The sequence below is a fragment of the Pteropus medius genome, unplaced genomic scaffold (assembly GCF_902729225.1).
Source record: "Pteropus medius unplaced genomic scaffold, Ma_sr-lr_union100, whole genome shotgun sequence".
Classification (NCBI taxonomy): domain Eukaryota; kingdom Metazoa; phylum Chordata; class Mammalia; order Chiroptera; family Pteropodidae; genus Pteropus; species Pteropus medius.
In genome coordinates, this window is record NW_024352784.1 from 4,968,239 (window position 1) to 4,987,629 (window position 19,391).

A 19,391-nucleotide genomic window follows, 5' to 3' on the forward strand; every position below is an offset into this window, starting at 1 on the left:
TCTCCATTCTCCATCAGCATTGGCAACATTTGAGAGTTGAATGCTGAAAATGAGAGTGATGAATAGAGAGGAGGAAGGCAGGGCCCACTGAGGAGGGCATTCCAAGGCTGGACAGCCTCCTTGCCTCACCTCCATCATGTCCTCAGCAATTTGGCCTTATTATTTGCCCAACCTCTGACTTTTCCCCCAGACCTTTTGCAACTTTACTATGAGGAATGACTCAGCCTGGGTATAGAAGAGGGAAATCTCAGCCCCAAGTTGGAAGGGAGATGGTCTGATTCATCTCCGTTCTATGTGCCCACCATAGAGCCAGGCATAGCACAGTATAGGAAAAAAGGATGCAAGAGAATAACATTCATAAAGTATCCATTTTGTGCTTTAAGTTATATATATTCATTTAATTCAACAGCCCATTTTAGAGATAGGTAAGTTGAGACTCAACAAGGTTACATGATAATGTTCTCAATGTCACACACCTATAAGTGATGAAGCCAGATCTGATTCCAAACCTATATTTTTGTCATATGGCAACTAAGAGGCAAAACTTGGGGTGATACCTTATAGATTGATGTGAGGCATTAAGTCCTTGGAAAATGGTGGGCATTCAGCAGCTGGTAAGAGGCTGGTGGTGATGATCCCTGTAGTAATAATGTGTCTCACATTTGCACTGGAGTGTGGTCTCTCAAACCAAAGATCTTCCCCTTCTATTTCAAAAAAGAAAAATGCAGTAATTTTTCTTCCTTAGAAGCCCAGATCTAGCTGGAGATTACTTTCCAGTACCCCAACCTTCAGAGCATCTGCCTTCCAAGACATAGTCATCCTAAACATAGATTTTATTGTCATCAACTAGGAATAGAATCAGAAATGAGAGCATGAATTCCCTTGAGGGGTAAACATAGAACTTGACAGCAGGTGAAGCTGACTTAGTGCTGAGTGAGAAGGTCAGGGACATGCAGGCGCTGGGCAGATCTTTGAGCCACAAATTGGAGATAGTAGTGCTGCCTCTGCCTTTTTCCATTTTCCCCACTGTGGGCCAGTCCCTGGAATTGTACCCAGTGGCCATCATTCGATGTGAAAGGTCCTCCATACATTGTCTCTAATTCCCACAACTAGGCAAGTAAGACATATGTGTCCCCAACCTACAGATAAGGAAATTGAGCCTTGGAAAGGTTCAATAACTTGGGCAAATATCTTAGCTATAATTTCTTCATCTGTGAAAACTGGGATAATAAATACATCTCATAGGGCTGTTGACAAGACTATGTATTTGAATGAAGATAATCTAAATTTTTGAACTTAGATCATTTAAGTTTAAATACTATATGTCTGGCACAGAGTAGATATTTCAAAAATGGGAGCTGCCAGAATTGTTATGATTTTTCCCTGTAGCAATCATATTAGCCAATCACATATGCACAGTGTGTTAGCAGAACTTGTCAAGTTTATGCATGCATAGAATCACCTGGAGAGGTATAAAAAAATAGGTTCCTGCCTCCCTCTCCAAAAATCTAATTCAGTAGGTCTGGGGTGGGCCTGAGAATTTGAATTTCTAACAAGCTCGAAAGTAATGCTGATGCTACAGGTCTGTGAACTACTCTAAGTAGTATTATGTTACAGTACTTAACTGTTCATCTATTACCTCACCTACTTCCTACTCACACTCTTGCCTGTGCCGTGGGGTAGGAGGAACATAGACCGCTACTACTAATGTACATGTGGAACCAAGTTTCAGTTCCCAAACAGGTGTCTAACTTGGCTCTCTAGCCTGCCAGTCAGCTGTATCTTCCCTAGGTCAGAAGCTCAGCTTTTCCCGTAGCATAGAATTACCTGGGATTCCTACTGATGTTCTTGCCAAATCTTATGGAGATTAAAGGTGACACCAGAGCTAGGACACAGACCTGGGCCTGTGGGCATAGGGTGCTCTTCCATCTGTAGAGCAGGTTTGCAGGACTCTTGGGTGCAGCCAAGTTCTGGTAGGCAGTGGACAAAGAGGCCTTGGGACTCAGCTCTGTGAAGTGGGGCTTTTTATGTCTGCAAATGGGACAGTGAAGATTAGTACAGAGCATAAGCTAAGTCTGGACAGCTGCCAAACTACAGATTGCTGAACTCCATGGGTTTAACAGTCAAATGTGAGATTCAGGGAGCAAAGGCAGTGGGGCTACATGGTACCCTTCAGTCAGACAGTAATCTGCCCCCGTGTCTGGTCTGGACTGTCATGTTCTACCCTTGGTGGTCACGCCGTATGTGGCCATAAGGCAAAGGTCCTTGTTACTGTCAGCTGATATCCCTCTCTTTAGCCTGAAATTGAATAATGGTTGTAGGCCATGGGGTTTGGGTGAAGGCCAAGTCCTATAGACAGGCATGAGCTTTGAGAGGAGGGTGCCATGCCCTCCTCTGTTCACCATATTATTTCATCCTCTAGCATAGTAGGTACTCTATAATATTTGTTGAGTGAATTAATGGTCATTCCAGTTTCAATCACTTAGAGAAGTAGAAGTTCTCCCAAATTGGAAACTCAAAGGTGGAAACTTTCCCGACTTCACTCCTGCAGTTCGAGACTTCAGGGAATCTAAGTGCCTCAAGTTAAAGTGAACCCTGGACTCAGGGAGGTTTCATTAAGAGGAATGCAGGCTAGAGCTGAGGATCACCTTCTTTGCCATTCCAGTAATCCAGGTTCATGCCATGTTCTGTGATGTTCCTCAAAAACCTTTCATAAAGCCTGACCTGAACACTGCAGCCTGGTGGCCACTGTACTGTTGGATGAGGGACTGCTGGGTGGGCACCCTGGACCTGGAGCCTTGGAGGTGGAGAGTGAGGCTCCCAAGGGCCAGTGTAGTGGTGGCAGCAGGGATCAGTGAGAGAAGACCTCAAGGGGAAGCTGAACCTTCAAGTGAGTGAAGCCAGAGTCTGATGTGTCATCTGTGTTCCATCCCTCAAGCGGAAATTCCCCCTTGCAGGAAAGTAGCTCTCAGGAGGTAGGGTGGGGGACTTGGGTGTAGGGCTCCACATTTGCTTTCCAGTTCAGTGAGTATCCCAGTATTTCAGGAGTTGCAAATAGAAGGTACAGGCCTCATACTCAGCCCAGAGTCAGGAGATGGGGAAGGTCCTCATCAGACCTCCCTGAGCCCAGTGGGGCCTGACAAGGATCTATAGCTGCAGATGCACTTACACTTGCTGGGGAGCTGAGGCTGAACCTGCCAGCTAGGGACAGATGGGTTCTAGATTCAGGAACTCAGGTAGTGATGTATTTGTGCAGGGCTGCTGCTGTAAGTGTACCACACATAAGTGCCCAGCCAAGAAGCAACCGGGGCCCCAAATCCAGCCATACGGAGCTCCATAAGCCTTGCATCTATAAGGGTGCTGCTACCTGGAGGGTGCACCTTCTTCTAATTAGTACTGGGTAGACCATGGGAAAGCCTGGGTTTGGGTGTCTGAGGTAGGGTTAAGCTCTGGCTGGGGATCCCATGCCTGGCTTCTTTGGGGGATGCTGTAGTCAAGTGCTGACTTTCCTGCTTGCCGTGTCTGAGAGAGGTTGGCCTGGGTCTGGGATATGGATACCCTACATCTAAATACGGGGTGCTCCAGACCACTTCCAAAAGAGGCCTCTGAACTTGACAATGGGACCTCTGGCCTATAGATAGAGATTAATAAAATGTTTTATCTGTGATGACTGGGAAGTAGAGAGAGTAACATTTAAATGATATTTAGGAGAATGTAATTCATTGAATAGGGCCAAATACTGGGAATCAAGAGGCAGCTTAGAGCAGAGGTAAAAGGTCTTAGTCCTAATTAGATGCTAGCTTTTTCTTTCTCCTTCCCTTACCTTCCTCTTTCCTTCCTTCCTTTCTTCCTTAAAAACCAAACGAAACCAAACCAAACCAAACCAAACCGAAACAAAACAAAACAAAACAAAACAAAACAAAACAAACCCTAAAACCAGCCGAGTGAGACATTGGGCAATTTATTAAACTCTTTGAGCCTGCATTTGTTCTCTGTAAGATGGACACAATAACACAAGGATTGAGAGTGTGTTCATGTGATGCAATGGGACAGACAGGGAGTTGTCCGCTCCCTTTCCGAGGAGGGGCCTGGCATCGGTAGTGGCCATGGGCCCCACTTTGTGTTGTCAGGGCTGCTCAATCACTCCTCACTTCTCCTCAAGGAAAGAGTGATTACCGTTTTGTATAGAAGAGGAAAGAGGAAGTAGAGGCTTAACATTGACCAGGTGCCTTGTCAAAGGTCACACAGCAGCTTAGTGATGAAACTGAAGCTGGAACCAGGTGGTCCAGAGACCCTCTGGGGTCAGCATTTCACATTTCTGAACTTTTGTAACCCGAGGAGCTGTCCAAGTGTGGGTTAAGAACAGTTCCCCACACATAGAACGACAATCCTAGATGGGGCCAGTGAGAGGAAACTGAGGAGCTGGGATCTCTGAGTGCCTCCCTGCCCCTCTGACTCCTGGGCCTGACCCTGGCTCTTAGTCCTGCTAAGGGCCAGCCCAGGACAGGTACATCAGTGCGATTGTTTAGTTTAATGCTCACTATGGCCCTGCAAGGCTGGCATCATTGTCCCACATTTGAGGTGAGAAAAGTGGGGATCAGAGAGTGGCACTGACTTGCCCAATTTCATTTGGTTAGAGTCAGTCCTGACTCTAAGCCTGCGGCCTCCCAGACCAGTTTCGACTGTAGCTCCGTGGCACTGCCAATTTTAACCACCAGGTGGCAATCTCCCTTAACTGCCTGCTGACCACAGATAACCTGGAAGCTTAAACAGCAATGTCTGTGGTTGGCGAGAGAGCAGCAATCTCTGCCAGTTTTTCAAAACTGCCCTGAGGCACCGTTTATTAATTCTGTTGTCCCCAAGGGTAAACTGATGCCAGACAGGGGCCATGGCTTTCCAGAGGAGAAAGTTCTGTGTATGCGCATGAGCACACGATCTGCTTCAGTCCAGTTGCATTTTAGACCTGTGGACCTGCGGGCCCCTGGTTAGATGAGAGATCGTGGGCATGATTTTTTGGCACAACGTTCTTTCCCCTCTGCTCCCTCTGTTGCCAAGGCTCTGTTCAGAGATGGGAGCTGAGTGTTTCTTTTGTGGAGCATGGAACTGCTGCAGATCTTCCCCATGCCTGCCTGGCACCCAGAAAGAATTGGGGTGTGGAGCTGTGTAGGGGTGGGGCGGTGGGGGGTTCCCTTCTGACTCCTTCCTGAATGACTTACATCATGCTCCTGCCATTGCTGCTGGCTGGAACGGACCCCTTTAGTGGGAGTCCTGTCACTGGCTTGCTCTCCCAGAAACTTCATCCCAGGTTCTGTGCTGCTCAGTGGCAGCCCTAGAGTAGGCCTGTGGGCTCCCGGCCTACCAAGCTTTCTGCCTGGATAAGAAGGCAAGATTTCCTTTCTGGCAGGCATGCCCAATGTCTACGAGGGCCTCTGGAACACTCTTCACTATCATGGCAGTAATTTCTCAGCACAAACAGACAGAGCACTCCTCACAAGGTTACGGCCAACTTCTCCCCTTTTCCCACGTAAGTCCTGTGTGTGTGTGTGTGTGTGTGTGTGTGCGCGCGCGCGCGCGAGTGCGAGCAAGAGAGAAGAGAAGAGAAAAGAAGAGGAGGGAGAGTCATCCTTTGGATTTCTCTTTACAAACTGTGGTCTTAGAGCCTCTTGTCCTCAGCTTGGGCCTTCACTACTATTCCACAAATCAGAGGCCTCAGAGAAAGTCCTACTCTACATCCTGGCAAGCAAAAGTCAGCTACTTTGGTTCACCCTAAAAGGGTTTCATTCAGAATGAGGGAGACTGGGGCCCTCTCCGTGGGGCAGGGACCTGCCATATGAGCTCTGTGTCCCCAGCACCCATCACAGGGCCTGTGTGGAGCAGGCATCGGGGAAGCTTTCTCATGTGAATGAAAGGCCTTGAGGTGACACACCCCCCTGCCCCGCTGCACCCTGGGTTAGATCTGTTGTCTCTCAGAGCAGGAAAGGGGTCCCCTCCCTCTGTAGCTCCTGCCATAGGAAGGGGGGGATATGGTGAACAGAACAAATATGTATCACTGTAAGCACTGAACAGCCATTATTTCAAGGTTTTCAAACTTTTCTCATTCTCAGGTCTCCTCCATAATTTTTGCCAAATCCATGTATTATTCTTCATATTTTTCTTTAGCATATTTTATGTATATACCTAATTTCACCGTCTCCTACGTAATAATTCTCATGAGATCACAGGTTTGATATCTTAGTTATGTTTTTTCCTAACACACGTTAAAATAAATACGTAGCTCTTAAAAAAAATAGCAGAGACCATCAACGAACATCCTATGTGCCACCAGTGAGGTGTACACTGCACTTGGTTTATTTAATTTTCACAAAATCTTATGAAGTCAGTAATATTATTTCCGTTTTACAGGTGAAGAAATAGAAGCTCAGAGAGGTGAATTGACTTGGCCAAGGTCACACAGAGCCTTCTGATCTTGGCCTCACTGCCTACAGATAGGAGAGGGGAAGAGAGGAGTGTGTGCTTAGGGGCGTGATGAGGGTGGGAGGGTGGGACAGCTTCCAGTGAGAAATGAAAGAAGGCAGGGAAGACGGGGGTGGGGGGCAAGACTCCACATCAAAAAGAGCAAATAACCTGAGTTTCAATGTCTTATGCACAGTAATGACCATGAAAATAGCTGCAGATTTGCCTGCATTTATGTGACCAAGATTTATTATGCCAGCAACTTCGGTAATTGGATGATGAAAGCACTGCCACTGGGGCTGTTGGCTGGAGATTAATTATGAGGGAGGAAGGGGAGAGGCCTGGCAGATGCTCTGCAGTGGAGACTGTAACCCACCGGGCAGTCCTTAGAAATCTAGTGACCCCTCCCTGCTCAACTGAGACCTACAGAGGGAGGCGGCTGGCCCAGAGCCAAGCTGTTCCACGGCAGAGCAGGGTGAGATCTCTTCTCTGAGCTTGGCTAGTTCCAGGGGAAAATGGATAGCTATAGCAGCAGGAGGTGCCTGGATGTGGAGTCAGGAGGCCTGAGGGGAAATCCCAACTTCGTTTCTTACTGGCTATGTAGCTTTGAGAAGGCGACTTAATATCTCTGAGCCTCAGTTTCCCCAGGTATAAAATGGAGGTGATGCTGCTGACTTTACCAAGAAGTTGTGAGGATCCAAGGAGATTATCGAGCCCTATAGAGACCTGGGACCCACTCTGGAGAAACTTGTTCTCACACCTGGTCTGGCCCTTGTTCCCACTGCTTGGATCCTGCAAGCTCCTTCATCCCCAACTCGGAGCCCTAAAACTTGATGCCCAGCCACTGTAGGCACTTTCTACATGAATAGCAAGGGGCCCCAGTAGGATGGGAAAACCCAAAAGGGACTAGGAGTTGGGGGATTCCAAAAAGAGGCCCTGAGGGGAAGGCAGATTTGGAGAGCAAATCAGTCCTGAGTCCAGCCACCTCTCCCAGCTACGAGAGCCTCTTGCTGGCATCTCCCCACTTGGCAGGACTCTGGCTGGGTTTTAAGGGGTTTGCCATCCCTCCTCTTTCAAGTCTGAGGGTAAAAACTGGGGATAAAGAGATGGGGGCCTGGTTCACTTGGGGCTAAGGAAGAAGCAGGAGTGGGCTCTGGAGAAAGAAGGCTTTTGGATTCTAAGTCTAGCTCTGCCACTTAGCCAGCTAGCTGCGTGTAGCTGTGTGTAGCTGCGTGTAACCATTCATTTCCCATCTCAGCTTTAGTTTTCTCATCTGCAAAATGGAGTGTACTTTAATAGCAAAAAAAAAAAGAAAAGAAAAGAAAAAAGAAAAGGGGGATTTATTTAGTTGCAAAGGACAGAAAATCACTTGAACCCATGTAGACAAAGGGGAATTGGAGAAAGAGCCAGCTCTGGGGCCTGGAACTGGACCAAAACATTGGGAGGGACGCAAGCCACTTCGGTGCCTCTCCCCACCCCTTCGTCAGTGGGTCTCTGTTGCTATCTGCTCATCTCCCACAACTGAGGCTGATTCCTTCTCTCTCCTCTCTGCCTTGCAGTTTCTCCTTCCTCAGAGACTCTGCTCTTCCACAAATTTTGTTTACATGTGATCTCTTCTGGCTGTAACTCAGCTCCATGGTTCCTCTTGCTAGGCCACCTTGTAGCTCTCCTTTCTTACTACCAGATGCCCTAAACTTCCCAATTCATATGCATGACAGAGAGAGTCTAATTGGCTCTGGTCATCTGTCCTTCCCAACTTTGCCAGAGATTGTAGAACCAATTACAGTCTGCAACTGATGAGGAGGTCACAAGTTCTTCCTAGATCTATGGGAGAAACAGACCCTTGGACTGGCTGACGTGCCTCGTACTGGATGAGGGGCATTAGGGTTGGATGAGCTCATGTACATAAATGGCACACATGGCCCCTGGTGTGCTGTAAATATTCAGAAAAGTTTGACTGAAGGAAACTCAGCAAACCTGCTCTCATACCATAGACCTTTCTCCTGGCTTCTTCTTCTTGCCTCTACCTTTGTGAAGGCCTCCAGCTTTGGACTCCCTCACCCCTGCAAATTTCTTGGCTTCTCTTTCTCTCCTGGCTAGCCTGAATTTGGGGTGAGGTGATTGGCCTATGCAGACCCTCCGTAGAACCCAGCACTCCCCACTCTGCATCCTAGAAAACTTTCTTTCATTTAAATATCCAAACCCCAGCTCTGCTCTGCCTCTCAGCAGACCTCTTGTCAAGGTCTGTGTCACTGCGAAGGAAGTAGGTGATAATCGTAAGTAGCCACCATTCATTGAGCAGCTCTAAGTGCCTGGCCCTTCGCAATCCCCCTTGAGATGGAGCCTTGTCCACATGAAAGAACCAAGGTTTGGCATGGTAAAATGAGGTCAAGCCAGCTCGAACTCCAAAACTTGGTGCAAGAATAAAGCTATTGGTGTGAGCTCTATCATCATTCCTTCCGAGTGGAATTTCCATTGGCCACACCAACATTCCCCCACTTCTGTCTAGCTTAACAAGATGAGTTAGCTAACCGCTAATTTATATTGACTGCTAACAGTGAACTTCTATCAAGCACTTAATATGTGCCAGATACTGTTCTAAGTACTTTACATTTATCAACTCATTTGATCTTCATAATAAGTCTATGGGACATACACTGTCAGTATCCCCATTTTAGAAATAAGGAGTTGACACCTCTGCCTTAGGTTAAGTAACTTGACCAAAGTCGTGTCATCCTGATGAAGCCAGGTTTCAAAGCCAGACTATCTCACTATGGACCCCAAGTTCTTACAGTGCCATATAGTACGGTGGCCATGAAGCTGTCCCCCCTCTAGTTTAGGGCCCTGGAGTCCATTTTCTGCTCATTTCCTCCAGGATTTGGTTCCATCAATCACTCCCTCCCATCTTTAAATTCTCTCTCTCAACTAGCTCCTTAACATTCAACATGTTTATGACTTTTCCATCTCAAAAATGTCCTCCATCCCATATTACTCTAGCTACTCCTCTTTATTTCCCACTGTCACAGCACAGCCCATCTTCCTGAGTTTCTCCACATGCTGTCCTCACTTCCTCACCCCTTCACACTGGCCTCCACTCCTCCCACTCTGCCTAAACTGCCCTTAACATATAGAGATTGTCTCCTCACTTTTCCAGAGGAAAAAAATATGCCCATCAACATCCTAAAAAAAAAAATCATCTGTCAATCAAACCTGAAATTAGCTGTGGAACTTGTAAAATATGTTACAGCTCTAGTAGTTCTGTGACAAATTTTTCATCAAGATTAAAAAAAGTTGCAAAAGCAAACACTGAGTACTTTAGCATAACCCAATTGATGACGCTGGAGTCAGGTCTTCTCCATCCAGCTCGAATTTTGCTTTTCTGCTCACGTGCATTCTAATATTATACCGAGCCAATGTGTCATTTTAGTGTAAAGGCAACAGTCCAAGTGTTTTTAAAGGCAACAGACTGACACTTGCACTGTTTTATTTCACTAGGTATGCACAGTTCTTACTATTCTTCATTCATTTAATATTCAGTCATGGTGGGTTGTGCCCTCTTTCTTGGTAACTATAAGTTTTAGAAAACTGCATCAAAATAAAGTCTTTCCTTCTTGGTGATTTCTCAGTTACCATGCCTCCCTAACAGTCTTTATGCCTTTCTCATTCTTTCTCTTGTCCTCCTACGATTTTCTTTTTTCTTGCCTTCACATCTCTATCTCTCTTTCTAACACTGCTACTTTCCTCACCTGGCTCAGGATTTCTGGGAGAGATTGGATAGGAGTCACTAGTGTGCCAGGAACAAAAGACATCCCATCCTTACCTAAAGCCTAGTGCAGAGAGATAATTCGGGGCTATGGGTAGGGTATGTATAAGCCCCTCCAGCCATTTGGTTACACTGTGCCCTTGAAGACTACTTTGCCAAGATTCCCGGTGACTGCTGCATGGCGTACCCAATGCATTGCTGCCTGCTGGTCTCTAAATCCAGTTTTCAGCTTTCATATTACTGACTACTCGGCAACATCAGGGATTACTTACTGACCTTCCTGAAGCAATTCCATTCCTCCTGGGCTGATATCACATTACACCACTCTGATCTCTGACCTACCCTCCTTCTGCTCATCCTCCAAGGGATGTAATTCTTCAAATTTCCAACCTCGATCTTCCATTCAGTGTACACGCTCCCTCTAATGATGTAATCCACTAAAACAACTCTGACTACCTGTTTGTCAATGATTTCCAAATCTCTGTCTCCAGGTTAGGTCTTGGCTGTGGGCTCAAATATTAAAATGCCCTCTAATTCAAGTGGCCAAGACCAAACCTATTCGCTGCTCCCAAATCTACTTCTCTTCCTATAGTCCTCCTCTCTACCCAGGCTCCCTGGCCAGAAGCCTGAAGAACTTCCTTGAACCCTCTCTGTCTTTTGCTTTTCACATCCAACCAGTTGCAAAAATAAGATAAATTCCATGCTTCCTTAGACTCTCTGGAGACTGCCTCCCATTCCAGAAAGACCATAGTAAAAAGAGTATGGGTTATAGGGTGAGACAGACCTTGGGTTGAAATCCTGCCCTTGCCACTTATTGGCTATATGACTTTGGGCAACTCTCTTAATTCGCCCAGGGCTTAATTTCCTTATCTACGAAATGGGGATAATAACCACTTTGAAGAGTTGTTGTGAAGATTAGAAGTAACGATGTAAACACCCAGCACTGTGCCTGTCCCATAGTAACACCTAACGATAGTATTCATTACGATGATGATGATGATGATGACGACTTCTGGATTCACTGTTATTGCTCTAATCCAGGAGATTATCGTCTCTTTCCTGGACCATTGCATCAGCCTCCTCACTGAATTCTCTACCTTTCCTTCTCTATCACTACCCCAAAATCTGCTTTTCAGGCAGTAGTTGAGATTTTTCGAAAATGCAGATCTGATGATAATACTTAACTGCCTAAAACTTCTCTCTCTCCTATTCCATCTACCCTATGCCCCAGGCATACCCACGGTTCTCTAAGCACATGGTCACTCTGTCTTCTTCCATGTTTTATTCAAGCAGCTCCCTTTGCCTCCACCTGGACATCTCTTTTCCTTCCCTCCCCCGACTTCCCACCTGGCAAATCTTTACCCTTCATACCCAGTGCCAACATATGCCACCCTGCCCTCCATGGGATGTCTGTTTACTTGGAATTGGCTGCCAGCTCCTTGAGGGCAGGGAGCAAGTAGGCTTCTACACAAGGCTTGGCTCAGAGAAGGCCTCACAAAATGTTTTCAGACAACAGTGGGTAAGCAGCAAAGCCGAAGCTCAAACCCAGGTCATTTTTCCTCCTGCTTAGGACTCTTTCCTCTACACATATCATTTTGCCCCAGCAGAGAGCAAACGCCCAGGGGTTGTGGCTTGGAATGAGGGATCTCTCCATGTGAGGGCAGCAGACAACCTGAAGACAACACATACCCCATTTCAGTGCTGCGCCCGATAAGTGAAGGAACGATAAAATTATCCATTACCCACATCCTGTATCTTCTTATCCGACATGGACTAGAGATAAAAAATGAATGACACAAAATCCAATCTTCCTTGGTGCAGAGGCTGGCACCAAGGGTGCAGTGGGGGTGGACCGCTTGTCACGCAGCACATCTCATATTTATTGGCTCATAATTAAAAGCAGCCTGGAGATGTCCTGGCACTGGACCCTGACAAGACTGATGGGGGCACAATGACTGCTGAGGGAGGGAGGCAGGACACAGAATTCCTCACAAGACTGCAGCCGTGGAGGGGAGACCAGCTAGTTGATTGCTGCACTGGCCCCAGAGGTCTAACTCAGGCCCAAGGTCTTGCTTCTGCCACCTGCTTGTGATGACCTTGGGTTAGACCTTTCCTTCTCCAAGGCCTTAATTGCAGGTTTCTGAGTTTTATTACCAAGCTATGGGAGAGCTGTATTGGGATTTGGGAAAACTTGGGCTATTAACTTGCTGTGTGGCTCTAATTCGAATCTCTTTACCTCTCTGGGCTTTGTACTTTCTACTTGTAAAGACGAGAGGATGCTTCTCTCTTCTATATAAAGACTGAGGGGGTTAGGTTGGCCTCCAAGCAGCCAGGTTGTGCATTTTAGCAATGGTGGAAGGTTCCCTTTGGGGGAATGCAAAGAAACATGAAATACTGCCAAATATTAAGAACCTTCCATGGCTCCCAATGTCTCATGGGAACAGTTCAAATTCCAAAGCTCGGCATTCGAGGCCTGCATAGTACTACTGCTATTTGTGCTGCTGTGAGGAAAGTGTCTGGGGCTGGGAGTCAGACCAGTCTCACTACTACCTTGTCGTGTGACTTTGGGCAGGGCATTGACTATCTCCAGGTCTCAGTTTCCCCATCTGTAAGATTTCTGCACAGGATCTATGAAGCAATTAGGGTCTCTAAGCCCAGAGCCAGTTAGTGACTAAGTTCTGTCATCTCTTCCTTTAAGTGTCCCCCTAATCCACCCTCCCCTTCCAGTTATGGACATGCCTTACCTTGATACTCCTCTTTTCTTCCAGACCAGTGCAATAGCCTCTTTGCTGGTCTCCCAGCCTCCATCCACCCCTCTCCATGCTCTAGTCAAAGTGATCCTTCTAAAGCATATATCTGACCATGCCGACGCTCTCCCCTGTGCCAAACACTTCCTCAGTTGACCCACTGTCCTCAATTGAGCTCCTTAGGTTGGTATTTAAGATCTTGCATGACCTGGCCCTGTCTTGTCCTTCTGTCTCTCAACTGTCTCTACCTTTCAGGCTGGCCCCCTCGCTTCCCTCTTCCATATCTTTGCTCAAGCTGTTCTTTCTGCCCTCTCTTCAGCTTTGACACCAGGCCTGGGCTTTCCCAAAATTGGCCACTAGGAGGCCTTGGGGCCCTGAGTACAGCACTGGGTGGAGTCAGCACTGTGCCTCCAGAGCTTCTGGAGTTCTGAGTCCTACTGGGGGCCTGTTCCATGGAGTCCCCAGGGCCTCAGTACGAATGATGCTGCCTGTTCTGCCTCCTGCTGACAAGAGAATATCTGAACCATAGGGGGCTCAGAGGTGACCTCCTATAATCTCCCATTGTACAGATGGAGAAACTGAGGCCCAGAGAGGGGCAGTGGCCACACAGTGAGTCAATGCAGAGCCAGAGCTGGGGATCCTCTTGTGTTTGCTTTCTGGGGTGGGGGCACAGGGCTCGAATAGGGCTGTAGAGGAGATAGAAACTCCAGGGGCTTGGCAGGAAGAGGAATCCCAGCTCTCCAGCCTCTGCCCTCAGTGGTTGGGGTGAGAGAACTCAACAGGAGGGACTCAGGGAGGGGTAGAAGCTTCTGCTGATTGGGTTCCCATTCTCGTTGGGGCCCCTTGTTGTTTCTGTCCCATTAGTGGCTGCAGGTCTCTGTTCATTACCTGACTGAGGCAAAAGATAGGTAGGATTTGCCCAGTTGCTCCAGAATGTATAGCCAGGCCTGAGACCAGAATCCAAAGCCCTAAGTCCCCAGCCAGGAGCCCTCTCAGTATACCACATTTCTCCTCAAGCAGAAAACTTGAACAGAGATTTTGCAGAGCCAGAGAGAAGTGACTGTGCTCAGTAAAAAGGGTTGGGCACAGCCTGCCCTGTAGGAGAAAGGCTATGGACAAGAGGACACTTCCTACTTCCTCCCTATACAAGAATATACATCATATCTGGGCTGCAGCAAAAGTTGTGCACTGCACAAAGGCACCATCTAGACCACATTCCACTAAAGTCTTCCGTCTGCTTCTGCCTCTCTCTGTGTCTATGCTTAGATCTGATGACATCTGCCCTCAATGACACCATTTCAAATTCATTCACCAGGAAAGAAGGCTTCTTCGTGATCCATCTGCCATGAGGGGATTTGCATAAAGGCTGTGATATAGGCTGGTGGGCCTGGGCTAAGTGAACACCATAGATTAGTAGTTTGGAGACAGGCTAGACAAGGCCCTGAGTGCCAGACCAAAGAGTTCAGACTTTATCTTACAGGAGGTAGACATGGAATAAAGGCTTTCAAGTAGGGAATAGCATGGTCACACTTGTATTCTAGAATGATCACCGATGTGTAGCAACGAAAGTGGACAGGAACAGGTGGATAGTTATGTGAGAAAGCAAATATGTTAATTATAAAATCCAAAAAAATTTGGACTGGGGAGAGCCACAGAAGACAGGAAGGTCAGGAAGGAGGTTGGGGTCATGACGCCAGAGAAGGACAATGACGCTCAAGGTGGGTGGAGGTCATGCGCATGGAGAGAAGACTATGATGTGAGAGATCTGACAGTGGTGTCCAACCCAAGATGCATAGCAGGTGCTGGGTTGAAGGATGAAAGATTAAGGGCAGAACTTAGGTTTGACCTGGGGGACCGAGGTGGTGGCAGAAGAGTACTAGGAAGCAGGCTTCCCTATAGGGGAGTCTCTGCCTAACCTTGACGCCATCTCATTTATCTATTTACTTGTTCTTCCACCCACCATCCATCCATCCATCCATCCATCCATCCATCCATCCATCCATCCATCTGACACACACTGAGGACTTCTTCTTTGCCAAGCCTTCAAATGCTGGGGACTCAGAAAATGACCAGTGTGATCCCTGCTCCTGTGGAACCAGGGAGACAGATCTGCTCTTCCTTACTCCCCAACCCTAATAGTACCCTTTGTTGCTAGTCTCCACTTATAATGAAATTAACAGATGTGACTGCCTAGCATTTCTTCTCAGAAAGTTATTGGCCACACAGACTTGGGGCTGTGTTATCGGTCACACAGACTTGGGGCTGGGGAGATAGTCTCCATTCTGTCTGGAGATCAGTATTAAAGTTACAAGACTTAACCATTGACAACTTAATGATATTGTTGGGCACCTGGACCTGGGACTCAACTTCCTTCCCCAGCTGTCCCAACCTCATTTCCATCTCTGGTTAGAACTCGTTCCTATCAGTTGCAGGCACCCATTCAGAAACATGAGTTCTTCTGCTGGGTGTCAGGGATACTTGGTCCTGTCCTTGCAGGTCACAAGACTGGAGATGGGACCCTTTGGGGAGAGAAGATGAGGCTAAATCAATGCAGTGGTGTTGGGTGGTAAGGAAGGGAAGGATGCCAGAGAGGTAGAATTGGTGAGAGGATATGTGGTATCCAGAGTCTTGGGTGCCCAGGGATGAGGGTGGCCAAGTGGGAACTGAGTCATTTCACAGAGCCCTTCAAGGGAAAGAGTTCTAATGAGGAAGACTGGCCCCTCACAGGGGACGGGCCAGGAGATTCTCCCCAGGCCCCTGTCCTCCTTCCATGGAACCATTGTTTCAGGGCCGAAGTCACTGTTTTGGATGAAAGGCTATTTTATGCAGGCCCAATGTGATGGTCACATTAAGTGGCACCATTAGAGAGCTTTTCCAAGTGTGAGGTTACTTTTTTCCTAGATATAATTTCATATAAGGAATACGGCCAAAATAAAACTTCATCAGTCTAACGACTGAATCAGCCTGTTCAAGAAGCAAAATTGAATGTTACTTACATAGCATTTCTGTCAGTGACATCATAACCCTGTGTTCATTCTGCAAATAATGACAAAGCACTGTGGGCTCAGTGCCAGGGTTGGGGAATCCACAGTCCATGACTACATTTTCTTTAGTTTTTATTGTTACATATTAACATTTCATTTTTTAACTCACTTAAGATTTATTTGGGCATATGGTACAAGGTGAAGCTCTAAAATGATTTTTCCTCCAGTTGGACTGGGTACGTGGGCATCGTAACCTCAGTCAGGATTTTCCAAAGTGATTCTATAGGATATTGGTCTCATACGATACTCAGGAGTCAAAAAGACCTGTAGTCAAAAAATTTAGGAACTGTTGCATCCCCATAACCTTTTAGAGATTCACAATGGACATGGACATAGTAAAGGCTCTGAGGAATCATGCAGTAAGAAAATTTTTATGTCTTGTTTCTTAATTTTATTTGACTACAGAACCTGTTTTAAAATAACAGCTATGAATACAATGCAGAATATCTACTTTGGAGTAAAGACGATAGAAGAGTAGAACTGAGATGAGGCCTCCTCTGCCTCAGATCCATTTTCTACTCACTTGTGGATCTGGAGTCTGGCTAGGACGAGTGATATGGACATTACCAGGGCCTATAGTGCTAAGAGCTATCCCAGGAGCCACACACTGGGTGCTCCACAGAGGACAAGGTGGCCTCTCTTGCACTTGGCTATAACTTCACAGAGAAGTATTTGCTCTGGGCCATGAAGGATGAGCAGAAGTGTATGATGGAAATAGCAGGACCTCCTGTGATGACACCCTGCCAGGGAAGTGACACCATGTCACTACAACCATGGGATTGAAAGAGCTGAATGAACAGAGATGCCCAAATTAGATGCCACTTGGGAAGCCAGATGAGTACACACATACCTCTCACAAGGGGCAAAGGTGAGTTTGGGCATGCAGCCAGAACAGGTGCTGGGAAGAGTACTTAGCATTCACTTCCAAGTTCTGGGTCTGCCTTGATGAGACAGGTTCTCCCGGGGCCTCATTACGACAGTTGGCACAGACCACACATGTGATCCTCCCAAGGCCTCTTTTTCCTTGGGGTGTGTCTGCAAAGTTCCTTTCTTGTTCAGAACAGGTAACTGGGGAGTTGGAGTGGAGCGAGAGGATAATGTGGGGACCCAAATTTCCAGGGATTAATTAGGACTCTTCAATGAGATCTGTTTCCCCTCTGGAGGCCAATTAGGGTATCTGGAAGCTTGGGCGGTGGGGAGAGGGGCAGTAGGTATGTATGTATGTGCTTGAGGCAGGCCCATCCATCCTCCACTGGGTTGGGTCCCTCTGGGGTTACCCAGTAACTTCTGGTGCTCCAGTAACCTTACAGGAAAAGTACAAGTGCAAAGATAATCACAGAACTGTTTCATCATCTAAAAGGACTTCAGTGTTACACTGTATGAAGTGCATTTTTCTCATCACAGAAATCACCCTCACCACCACAGTATTGTCCTATACTGGGCATTCACTAGAGGCTAAGCCCTAGGCTAGGCCTTTACATTCATGATCCATCAGCAATGAACATGGTTCCAGTTTTCCACATCCTCACCAAATCTTGTTTTCTGTTTTTTCTTTTTTGATAATGAGCATCTTAATGAGTGTGATGTGCTATTTCATTGTGGTTTTGATTTGCGTTTCCCTAATACTTAATGATGTTGAGCATCATTTCATGTGCTTATTGGCCATTTGTATATCTTATTTGGAGAAATGTCTGTTGAAGTCTTTTGCCAATTTTTAAATTGGGGTGTATTTTTATTGTTGTTGCTGAGTTATAGGAGTTCTTTATATATTTTGGATGTTAATCTCTTATGAGATATATGCTTTACAAATATTTTCTTTCATTCTGTGGGTTGCCTTTTTACTCCCTTGATAAGCATACTTTGATGAGAAAAGACTTTCATTTTAATGAAGCCCAATTTATTTTTTCTTTTGTTGCCTATGCTTTCATTGTCATATCCAAAAAATCATTGCCAAATCCAGTATCATGAAGCTTTTCCTCTATATTTTCTTCTAAGAGTTTTATACTTTTAGTTCTTATATTTAGATCTTTGGGACAGAGAGTTTTTAATCTTAGTTCATTTAATTAACATCTATGGAACATCTACTAAATGATGGATCCTGAATCAGGTGCTTGAGGATACAGTAATGGACACAACTCTTTAAGTTGGGCATGTTTTAAATGAGGTATTTAAGGTTCAGAGAAATGAAGTAAACTGTTTAATTAATTAGGACTCTCTCACAAAGCTGATAAATGAGAGAACCACAACTCCGCTCTATGTCTTTTGACTCCAAATCTACTCTCCGGCGCTATGTCTGTCTCCTGTTTTCCCATCCCTTACAACTCCCAAAGGTCCAGGAACCAAGACCATACTCCTCAATAAGGCACCCCAGGCTCTTGATTGGGCCAATCCACATTTCCAGCCTTATCCTTCCTGAACCACCTTTACGTACTCCTCACTTGATCCAGTGGCCAGGTCTCAGTCCAATGCCCCATGCTCTCTGCTTCTCTCTCTTCTTCTTTGTTTCAAACCCTCACACACTCAAAGGCCCAGCTTACAAACCACCTGCTCCAGGAAGACTTTTCTGAACTTTCGGCCCTCTCACATCTCTTCCATTCCCATTCCTTCCAACAGAATGCAAAGTCTCAGTATATTATTTACTTCTTTGTATATTATTTAAATCTGATGCTGAACCAGCATCGGATTTGTAGTCAGGGTAACTTTATCGTGAATCCTCTTTCTGCCACTTCGTAAAGTCACATCATCTCTCAGAACCCCAGTTTCTCCCTCTGTAAAATGGAGACAGCTATGCTTACATTACTGGTTTGTTGTGAAACTTAGAAACAATGACCTAGGGCCCTGGACACAGTGCATGGCCTGGAGTAAGTGCTCAGTGATATTGGTTATTGGTTCTCACTCCTTCTCTCCTCCCTTTCTCATCCATTCCCCCTTCGCTCTGTGTTTTGAGTGAGTCTGCTCTCCTCAACCAGAGCATGGGTGTGTTCCCTGCAACAACTCTTGTTTTCTCACTATCATAGCCTTGTAGCAGGAAAATCACCCTGCGCTCATCCCCTCCCCTACCCCTTCCAGAGAAAGAAATAGGGGCCATAATGGGAAAGTGGCGTACTTGAAATAACTCTAGCTCTACCACCTATGTACCTGATGCTTTATTTCTTTAATAGGGCTACATAAACTGTAATTACCTTGTTTATTTCTGCATTTGTTGGCTGAGCTCTCACTTCAATATAGACTCCACTGGGACAAGAATTTTGTCTTGTTTATCTATTTCCTATGCCTCACTATAGTTTTTTTCTTTATAGATGTTTGTTGAATGAGTAAATATTACCAATTTGATTCAAAGGAAAGGGCTGTGAAGAAAGTAGTTAATTCAAAATATCCACTAAA

At 46.2% G+C, this 19,391-nt stretch overlaps 1 protein-coding gene across 4 annotated transcripts in view; it reads left to right on the forward strand.

The window, feature by feature from the left end:
* The window catches only part of NEU3 (neuraminidase 3), a 38,316-nt gene extending 19,345 nt beyond the window's left edge, over nt 1-18,971 (forward strand). For all 4 annotated transcript variants that reach the window (XR_005649686.1, XR_005649683.1, XR_005649684.1 and 1 more), the window contains 2 exons: nt 9,028-9,036; nt 18,959-18,971. The gene's annotated coding sequence lies outside the window, so the exon portion shown is untranslated. The remainder of the gene's footprint in view (nt 1-9,027; nt 9,037-18,958) is intronic.
* Nucleotides 18,972-19,391: the final 420 nt, after the last annotated feature.